At 32.7% G+C, this 9,601-nt stretch overlaps 1 pseudogene; it reads left to right on the top strand.

Moving 5' to 3' along the window:
* The first annotated feature begins 757 nt into the window (after positions 1-757).
* LOC149528291 (magnesium transporter MRS2-4-like) overlaps positions 758-9,601 on the top strand; it is a 140,950-nt pseudogene continuing 132,106 nt past the window's right edge.

Here is a 9,601-nt window from a genome sequence, read left to right as displayed (position 1 = left end):
AGTTGAGAAACTACTCGGGTAGGATTTCTTTAAAAGTAGGAAATTCTATTGTAAATGGGTTCTCCCATTTCATAGGTCTGCACTTCTAAAGGAAAGGGAAAATGATTTTAGGTTTTCAAATTTGTAAGGAGAAATGATTCATCCCTCCATAGATACAAAATCAGAACTACTTTTGTTTTAGTATTTATGCTTTAAACTTTGAATATGTTTTTCATAAGCTACGACAAAGCAATATAAAATTATGCAGTTTTATATGTTGAACATTCTGGAGTAGATACTATAGTTTACTCTGTAGTGATTCATATTCTTGTGGATATCCATCACTTCTGAAAGTTTTGGCTTTTCTTTTGTTGCACATTGGAAACTTGTTTTTTTTGGAGTTTAAAAGTTTCGAGGGAGGAAGTCAAACTATTAATTTACTCCTCATTTTTATATATTCAGTCATGTTGATAAATGGGTGTTAGTGTTCCTTCATTGTCTTCTAGGCTAAAGGCATATCATAAAATCCTTTATTTTTAATCAAAAGGAGGAAGCTTTACCTTTATTTCAAAATATAGAGAGCACCTGACAAGATAATTGCATGTGACTCTATTGTTGGTGTTAGAGTTTGTCTTTCTTTTTTGGGTATTCGAGAGTCATTTGTGAAGGTGTTTTTTAGAGGACAAACTTGTTCACTAACAATTTTTGGTGACTCTATTAGGGAAATCAAAGTGCCTTGTGCAGTCAATTTCTAAAATTTTGAGGTACCTCCCTAAGGATGGAGGTTAATGGGTATATTGAAGATGAATACCGGAAGTTATTTCAGAGATATCTAGTAATCTTGAAGAATTGGATCCCTACAAGAAATGAAGATGGTGTTGATATGTTTATTTTTATTCCTCCATTTAGAAAAAATCAAATCCAAGAAATCATAGAGGATTTGGCAAAGTGAGTAGCATTTTTAAAATCTTTTTATGGTGCTATCCTCATCCAAAGAAAATCTCCTCCGAAAGAGCTAAAAAAAGAAGAGAAAATGTTTGAAGTAAAAGAAATTTGTGAAGTGATACATGAACAAGAAAATGCTCTTGAAAAGGAATCAAGGGAAAATCAAGAAGAAGAAAAGGATTCATGCATCTTTTAGCCCACTACAAATATTTTCCACTATCTTCCTTTGGAGGAATCAATGCAACATTTACGGTAGAAAAATTACATGAGAAATCAAAAGTTGAAGAGAATCAAGGTATGGAAACCTTTATTGGCATTTCATATGCCTTTGTGAAAGATGTTGATTTGAAAAATGTAGAAGGAGATTGCAATTCTATTTTTATTCTCTCCCCCCCCCCCCCCCCATGCATATGTCTTTCATAGATGAGATGAATTTTACTTTGGCCGTGTTACTTTCCCTTCAACCAAATATGCATTCATCTTTCCAAAAATTGATTCAAAAAAAATTCATACTTTTCCTAGCTTGTAAATGGTCACAATTAGTTTTTAGGGTTTTCCCCTCTCCATTGTAAATAACTGCCTTTTCTTTGCAATTTTTGGGTTGGTTGTTTCTATTTTGTTTGGTTTGTTGTTTCAATAAAGGCTTTGTCAGCTTTGAGCCTTCCCCCTTTCCTTGAGGTAATCCATAATCTGAGGAGTTTCAAGAAATAAAGGCCCTCCCATTGATTGGTCATATCCTGTGCTCATCAAGTTTCATTATCAAAGTTGTAAGATTCATTCCTTGTTTGAAATTCATTTTTATTTCTTGCTCGCCATATGTGGAAACATAATGATAACATAGTAAAGGACACCTGACAACATGGAAGTGCAATGGTTCTAGATATTTTTTGCACTTTTATTTCAAGAAATTAGGGTTTTCAAAAATATTCATGGTGGATGGTCTTTAAAATGGAGATGCATTTATCAACAATATTCAATGTTATGACATATGAATGGGGATTACACCCACAATCCCATCTTCTACAACTATGGCAAATAGTGGGTGGACATTTGGCAAATCTAATTTTTTTTTTAAGGGTATAAATTGATGTAAAGAGCATTATGTGCATTTAAAGGTTTGGTCAAATTATCAATATTGGTGCATAGGCAAACTATTGGATACCAAGAAATATGCATGATATCTCTTGCGAGGGTTGAACCATAGGTCTGTGCAAGAAAGGTCTGAATGTTCAAGGAGAATTGAGATCTTCTTTCTTCATCCATTGAACCAAGTTGTTCTTCAATTTGTGGATCAACTCAGGCAACAATTTCCTTGAAAAAAAAATCATTTGAAATTCAAAGAAGTAATCCCACGAGCCATTAGACAATCTCTGGTAGTTGTGTTGATGCAGCAGATGGCTTGCAGTGTGAACTCCCATTTGAATTTTGTGTATTAGATATAGCTCTGGATGTGGTTTGTACAAACATGGATACAAATGTTGCACTACTTGAGTGAGAAGCTTAGTCTTTATTGAATGAACTAGTTACAAAAGTTAGTAAGAAGAATCTTGAGAGTGTAGGAATCTTGAAAATCAATTGTACTTGTCTCGTTGGATGGGTCTAGAAGTTAAGGGATGAGCTTGAACAAATTCTAGATGATGATGAAGATATATCTACTATATATTTAACATAGAAGTATAATCAGACTCTACAACTAGAAGCTTCGGTAACATCTAGTGGTCCAAGTGGTTTAGTTGTTACCAACAAATTGTCTCGCTCAAATTCTCACCCATGAAGCACTTCTAGTTTTATTGACAGTGTTTGTGAGGATGAAAATAAGGTAGATGACCTTGAAATACTACTGGAAGCCTATTTCATTCAAGTTGATAGAACTCAAAAAAATATTTTGTTTGTACATGAATACATTGATGACACAAAAGATTTTGTGAACATTTGGTTGGATAACCATTGTAATGAACTCATTCATTTTCAACTTAGTGTTGCAAATGGAAGCATTGTGATAGTCATTGCTACTGTGTTAGCAAGAATATTTGGGATGAATGTACATATGCCACTTTATGATATTCTTGGCTTATTTTTCCCTTTGTGGGGATCTGTTCCATTAGGGTGTGTCATACTATTCTTTATAATTATAGGATTGGCCACTCTAATAGCCCGTAAACATGCAATAAAACATACAAGTAAAGGGTCCATATAGTAAGTATGGTACCTAGGCAATCAAGCATGAAAACACTTTAGATGTAAAATAACTATTATCACATGTGCAACATAGAGAGTTGCATCCCAAAACATGACATACATGCATGCAAAATATGGAAACTAGGTAAACCATCAAGATTGGTTGGTGAGTAAATGGGATCATAACTGCAAGCCATTACAATGCATATAAATAGATTTGTGAGATCACTGGAAAAGGGATGTAGTTTGGCACATTTTTAGATTGATGGTTTTGATACTTAATTACCAAAATCATGGGAATGAGCTATGTTGTTAGGTTAATGAAAGAGGAGAAATTCCACTTTGTATGGCTGCAACATTGGAGCACCTAGAAGCAATAAAATTATTGATGAAAATGAAGCTAGTTTAATGGAAATGATGAGTTTCCTTGAGCAGAGATATGATGATGGGAGTTTTGAATTTTAGTTTGTGCTATAGTTGGTCATTCCATGCACAAACAATAATTTTGAAGAAAAGTCTTGTTGTTGAAGTGCACAGGATTATGCACATGGTATGATCATTAAATGAGCACAAAGAGGTTCAATGTAGAATGGTAGTGCACCACCAATTCTGCATGTGATTTGAGGTACACATGCATCAATTTTCATTTTTAATACTTATGTCCATAACCATAAAACCATAGGTTTTTGGTTACCAGTACCCTCCAACATCACCAGACTCACTACCTATGACCTTTGTGATATATCATGATAAAATGTGAACCCTAATTTGGTTTATAAGTGCAAGATGATGATTAAATATGATGATAGGTAGTGGAGGCCCAAACCCAAGTGATGACACCAAATTGGTAGGCGCCCAAAGCTAGATTTTTAAGAGGTTTGAGCACTGGGATATGAAGAAGTTGATGCATCTCATCATAATATGGAAATTATATATATATATATATATATATGGAAGACATGTTGTTTAATAAAAAAAAATCATCTTTGATTGATGGGTGAGATTTAGCCAATGGATTTCAACTAGGCCGCGGAGGGGAATGATATCCAATTCGGGTGTTCATAGCTAAACATGTTATTGGTATGATAGTGTTCATGATTGAAATTGTAGGAGTGTGTATGTTATCTATTGATAGTTACTCTAGAAGAAGATCATCGCCTTTATGCTATTGATACTCTACAATTTTTCCCAATAGTGGCATATTTGAGTCAACATAAAATATGAAACTTTGGTAACATAGAGTAATCTAAAAAGGAAGAAGCACTACTTTTATACAAAGTCTTGTGTCATGAGGTGGAAGGATTCTCATTCCTACATTGGGTCTGGCTTCAAGAGCTTCTATTAACCTTTGACGAACATTGGGCAATGCATCAAGAGCTCCATAATATTCCCATTTGTTACACACTACTTCTTTGTTAAAAAGGCCATATAGGTGATAGATAAATGATGAAGAATTGTGTAGAGGAGATCTTATTAGAAGCATAAGGATTTGTTAAGTGGCAAACCCATGGCCCAAAGGATAAACATTGGATTACAATAGACAATAATTCTAGAGTTCTCTGCATCTTGGCACAGAATGTAGCCCCCAATTAGAGCCATTATTACCTAGGGATTGGAAACCCTAAATATTTCCCTCCCATTCAACTATGTGAGAAAATATAAAAGGTAAGATTTTAAAGATAATTTATAAATTATTCTGTATTATATAGTATTTAATTCTTTAAAGAATTAAATATTCAAATATTCAAATGTAAAATAATCAAATACCAAATGAATTTAAATAAATCTCTCAAATAATGAATTCTATAAGGACTAATTATTATTGAAATGGGAAAAGAGATAAAGGAGGTAAGATAAAAGTGAAAAAAGAATTTAAAAGAATGAATTCTTTAAAAAGAATTAACTATTATTGTAACATGAGACATTTGTGGAAAAGTTTGTATGGGTAGAAGCTCTTGGGAAATGGGTTAAATTTGGAAAAAGATGTAAAATAATTAATTCTAAATAGAATTAATTATTGTTGTAGTATGTTCAAAAGGATAAAATTTTTATGAAAGGGAGTTATGGTTGTTGAGAAACTATTTGGGTAGGATTTCTTTAGAAGTAGGAAATTCTATTGTAAAGGGGTTCTTCTCCCATTTCATAGGTTTGCACTTCTGAAGGAAAGGGAAGACAATTTTAGGTTTTCAAATATGTAAGGAGGAAGGGTTCATCCCTCCATAGATACGAAATCAAAACTACTTTTGTGTAAGTATTTATGCTTTAAGCTTTGAACATGTTTTAATTATTAATTTACTCATTAAAATTTTGAACATGTTCCGAGGGAGGAAGTTAAATTATTAATTTACCCCTCATTTTAATATTTAGTCATGTTGATAAATGGATGTTAGCGTTCCTTCATTGCCTTTTGGGTTAAAGGGATATCAAAAAAGTATTTATTTTGAATCAAAAGGAGGGGGATGTAGCTTTATTTCAAAATTCAGAGAGTACTTGACACGATAATTGCAACTGACTCTATTGCTATTTTTAGAGTTTGTGTTTCTTTTTTGGGTATTCGAGAGTCATTTGTGAAGGTGTTTTTGATTGGGCAAACCTGTTCACTAATAGTGTGAATCAAGGTTCAGTAGTGGAGTTGTGTTCTATTATGGAATTCATCTATTGTAGAATCTTTTCCTGTTTAAGTCTTTCTTATATTTTGAGAATGTATATATGAGTGGAAAGATTTTGTGTTTTCCATCATTATATGTAGTAGTTTTTTCATTTCATTTTTGTTTAAGTTAATTCATGCCCTATCCAAGAATAGTGAGGGTAGCCTTCACTTCTAGGTTAAAGTACTTGTTACTATCATTCTTTGCATATCTAATCAGGGAGTTGTACCCTATAAAATTTAGAGGGTGCTTGCACAACCCAATGGAAAAGCGACCCAGCTATTGGTGACTATTTGTGCTTTCATTTTTGGGAAAATAAGGGTTCATTTTGGAAGTTTTGTGTGAAGAAAAATCTATTTACCAACAGATTTTTGTTATCAAGAAGATCTACTACTACATTTACATCAAAATGAAAAGAATCTAGAACATAGCCTTTGTCATCAGACACACAAAAAGGACCATTATTTTTACCATCTTCCATGACATAAAAAAGATTCATATTTTGGCAGGGCATTATCAAAAAACATTTCAATAGAATCTCAAAGGAAAAGATGATCATCATAGCCTTCAAATGTGAAACTTTCTATATGAGGAGAAAAATAAATTTGGGACATCGTTTCATCATTCTTGCTTACCATTTCTCTAGTATTGTCAAGGCTATTCTCATCCTTTAAAACTAGATCAGCAGGAGGTTGAAGAAAATTTGGTTGGACTTCTTGTTCATTCATGACAAGGTGATTGAAATAAATGGATGACGTTAAGATGACCAAAGCTTCTTCTTCATCAACTTTCAGCTCTTCATTTAGCTGCGATACCCTTTTCTCATATAATTACAACCAAGAAAGATAAAATCATTATCGTAAAAATAGACCCTATGGCTAAATTATTTGAAAGTGAACATGCTAGAAGTGACATGTTTGAGAAAGATATGTAAGTGAATTTTTTTTTAAGAAGGGCCACATTTTTTCAGTCAAGTGTTGGAAATGAGGGTGAATGCTTAATATTTCCTATCATTAACTTTGTTATCCAAAAGAATGTAATGATCTGAATGTGGCACTTTCCCATTTTAATGACAAGGTAATGGTGTGTGTACTTGATAAGCGAAATGTCAGAATTTTTCAATTCCAAGGTGGCATAAGTATGTCCTATTCGAAGGACAGGGAGATGGAAAATTAAAAAAATTATACAACACAAATGGTGATAGTCATCTAAAAAATAGAATGTAAATTTTTTATACCATGCTCATTTCATGCTAATATTAATATTGATATCATTGAATATATTTTCCTTGAGCTAGTTAATCAACATGATCCCCTAGATATGATACCCTCATGTGGTTCATTTTGTTATGATGACCATCTTTTTATGAAGAAAACCACCAATGTATCCATTGAAGGGCTATACTTACAAAAAATTAGACACTACTAGTGTCATGAGTTCTATGAAAAGGAAAGGCATCAAATTTGTAGCTAGTCAAGTGAAGGGAAGTTCAATATTTGGGTCAGCAAATTGGGTACCTTACGGTGTATGTCCTGGGGCTACAAAAATAAATGCGTTGTTGTATTTGATTCAGGTATACATGTGATGTGTGTTATACCATTTGGTTTTTACCATGCTACTATTTTGTATAAATAGTTTGTAGTGACATGATATTATCTTTTTGGATGTTGGAGTATGAAACCTTTTAGTTTGAGATTGCTAATGGTGTTAAAAAATTTATGCTGGAAGACTTGGGGAATTTTGAAATTTATGATGAATTGTGGATCTTTGAGAAAACGGTATACTTTTCCAATTTCTTGCACAATATTAGTTTTACTTGCAACAACAAAAGTCTATCCGAATGAAGTGTTGTTGGGTTCTTTCATGTGGACGCAATTCATTATTCAAAAAAGGCTCCTTCTTTTGTTAGCTAGTGAATGGCTTTGTTTAAGTCATTCTTTTATTCATGTTCTTTGTGGTGAGGTATCCTTACTAGTCCATGCCTATATATAGGCTTTCCTTGTTTTGGTTCATTACCACTTTGTTGTTATTTTAGGTGTTTTGGTAATTGCCCTGCCCTCCTTGCAAGCATCCCCTTTTCTTCATTTATGTGTTCTGACTCTACTACCCAACAGACAAGGCACTAGTCTTTTGACCAAAAATATTGGATTAGGTATGTGCCTTTCATGCACATACTCCCCAGTCACAAAGAATGTTAGTTGGGGTTTTGAAACCCCAATTTTGAACTTGAAAATGTAGTCTTCCTAGTGGCCTTTCCTTGGTTCTCTTGAATTCTCCTCTGATTTTATTTGAAAATGCTTTGTAAATTTATATTTTGAAAGACTCAGGTTTAGACAAAAGTTAAAGTCAAGTTAGTCAACTCACTAGTTTTATAATAGTCATGAACTAGTATAAAGTGGTTCTAAACCACTTTGTACCATTTGAATTAGTTCAATGGTTTAGAGGTTCAACAGGTTCAATAAGTTCACTAGTTCCGTAATGCAGTTTCAGATTGTAAGTTTGAGGCTCATATCCAAAATTGATTGATTTCAGAGATGGCTACTAGCTCATTTGGGTATAGTTAGGTTCATAGAGATCATTACAAGCTCTAGAAAGTTTGAACTGGTTCAAGGTTTAGGTGCTTTGTTGTGACAAAAGTGAACCCATGACTACAAATTCTCTACAACTAAATTTTTTCCTCTTATTGTAGGGGTCATAACTTTCAATCTAACTATTGGATTGAGCTGATTTTTGGACATGTTGTACAAACTCCAATTATCTCCATGAGGTAAAAATGGTTTCAAAAAATACCATGTGGATCAAAAATTACAACCTTTTAAATGGAGCACTGTCAAAATTGCCTAGGATATTTTTGATGAGTCATGTGACATGTCTTCAAATAAATTTGCCAATGGTGAGAGGAAGCAGATAAATAAATTTTATAATGTTTGTTAAACATTATAGTGGTCTTTAATTTATTTTTTTATCTTCGAATGATAAAATATCTAATGACATTCAATTAGTCATATGAGGGACATAAATGTAGAGAAATGGAAATTTATTTCTAAGATTCAGTTATGAAAACTGAATAGTGACCTATTGAACCTATTTATTGTAGAGATTTTAGAAGAAAAGTGGAGACAATATTTTGACAAACTAGGTGTTACAAATTAGGAATAGGGGAGATTGTATAGGGCTAGGCAGTTATTGATTGTAATCAAGTTGTTAGTTTTGTTTTGGATTTCATTTTTAGTTTTTTGCAAGATTTGGTTTGTTAGTAATATTCAGAAATTAGATAATTTTTGGTCAAATGAAAATTTCATTGTTTCAAAGAATTTGTGCTTTGAATCTCTTTCTTGGTTTATGTGTGAATCAAAGTTGAGTAGTGGAGTTGTATTCTATTATGGAGTTCATCTATTGTAGAATCTTGTCATGTTTAAGTCTTTATTACATTTTTTAAATGTATTTATGAGTGGAAATATTTTGTGTTTTCCATCATTGTATATCGTAGTTTTTTCATTTCATTTCCATTTAAGTTAATTTTCCCCATATCCAAGAATAGAGAGGGTAGCCTTTTCTTTCAAGTTAAAAGAACTTGTTAATATCATTCTTTGCATATCTAATCGAGGAGTTTTACCCTATAAAATTCAGAGGGCACTTGCACAACCCAATGGCAAAGCGACCCAACTGTTGCTGACTATTTGTGTCTTCATTTCTAGGCAAATAAGGGTTAATTTTGGAAGTTTTGTGCAAAGAAAAATCTGTTTATTGAAAATTACCCAGTTCCTCTATTAAATAAAATAAATTTAATAATTTGAATTATTTAATTCATTTCATCATGTTCCTCTTTGCTCCTAAATGAATTAATTTAC

This window comes from Cupressus sempervirens, chromosome 11, assembly GCF_028749045.1.
Source record: "Cupressus sempervirens isolate cs-2001-9-10 chromosome 11, ASM2874904v1, whole genome shotgun sequence".
Lineage (NCBI taxonomy): Eukaryota > Viridiplantae > Streptophyta > Pinopsida > Cupressales > Cupressaceae > Cupressus > Cupressus sempervirens.
This window is presented reverse-complemented; position numbering and strand designations above follow the sequence as displayed.